This window comes from Neolamprologus multifasciatus, chromosome 23 (assembly GCF_963576455.1).
Source record: "Neolamprologus multifasciatus chromosome 23, fNeoMul1.2, whole genome shotgun sequence".
Lineage (NCBI taxonomy): Eukaryota > Metazoa > Chordata > Actinopteri > Cichliformes > Cichlidae > Neolamprologus > Neolamprologus multifasciatus.
In genome coordinates this window covers 5441612-5443240 of record NC_140460.1, presented here as the reverse complement: position 1 = coordinate 5443240, position 1629 = coordinate 5441612, and positions in this window count along the sequence as shown.

Below are 1629 nucleotides of genomic sequence, written 5' to 3'. Positions count from 1 at the left end.
TTTGGAGCAGAGACACCAAGACGTAAAATCGGCTAAAGTGTAATAATAGTGTAATAATAAACTAAGTGTATTCAAATTGGTAACTATTTATCTAGTTGCTTTTTAACAACTATTAAAACTCATTATTCATAACTGCCTCTTTCATAATGGTATCTTATTAGGTTTTATAGGCTATTGTTGCTTTGTAATTACTGGATCTAACTCTAAATCTATTGATATAATTTTACATAGGTAACTTAAAAAACATATTTAAAGTCTTTTAAGGCTTTTAAGATAAAGGAATTGAAGTCTGTTTGAAGTGGAAAAGAAGGAAGTAGACAAATTTGTTTTTAAGTACGCGTGTAAATTTACTTTCCACTAGTGGATGTTGATATTGGTAGATTAGGACAGTCTGCTTTAATATGTCTGCGCAGTGATTACGTCCCTATGGTCAGAACTGTGATAATGATCACAATGTGGTCCACCTCAAGGACAAGACATGTTTTGCAATGTTTCACTGACACGAAAAAACAGAAAAGAAACGAAAAGAAAAAGCCTGACTCTGCCATCAGAGAATACTTAAATGCACCAATCTAGAACTGTCCTTCTTTTCTGCTTCAGGACCAGCACAGATTGTCTGTTTGATTACAGAGACACACTCCCACTGTGCAGGGGAGGCTGCGCCCCACCAGCATATTATCACAGCGTCTCAGACCTGAATCATCATCATGTGTGTGTGTGTGTGTGTGTGTGATAGAGATAGAAAAGGCTGTTGTGTTCAAAAGAAACACTGGCATTATCTCGGAGAGGCTACATGAGCAGACAAAGGGGCCTGTCTTTGCTTGGCCCCAACAGCTCCCTCTTCTTCCTTATCTGTCTCCATCTTGTTCTTTCTCTTTGGAAGATGCTGACTCAGTGGAGCAAAGTGAAAGGAGTTGGTTAAACTCCCTCACTAACTTGAAACGCAACCCTTTGTTTGGGTCAAACGCTTCACTTTTCAGCTTGTTTTGACGCTGGACTTGATGGCAGCTGCACATTAATGGATCTGTTTGTACATGACTTTTGGCGAGAAGGAGCTAATGTGCGCTGATGTTTGTAACTGTGTCCGCTTGGGAGTTTAAGTCCTTCGCTCAGGCATGAGATGGCTCGGCTGTGCTCGTCAGCAGGTCTGGCTGTCAACACAGCTCAGGTGATGCAGAACACTCTGACCTCTTTGCCCAAATTAGCCCTGGCAGTTGAGCTCACAATCTGACATGTTTGGTGACAAAGGTGCAGCTCTCTCTCTAATCTGGATCTTGGCTTTGTCTTATAAAATGGGAGGTGTTTTTTTTTTTGTTCTTAAAAAAATTAAAGGGCATGTTTTGTTTTTCTTTAGTATCTAGAGCAGATCATTCTTTGAGTATGTCATTTATTTTGATCTGCATCAACTGGTGTAGTATCTTCCCTCATTCTATCTTCGCTAATGTGACAAATCACAATGTGATTAAGTGGGAAAAAAATGCATTAATGCACAAATTTATCATTGTGCAGCCTAAAAGCCAAATCTGTTACACTATACGCCGCATGTTGCATTACGATGCACATGGACAAGCCGGTGATGAAGGATACAGGAGCAACCCCCACATGTGGTCGTCTCCGTGATAATGCATC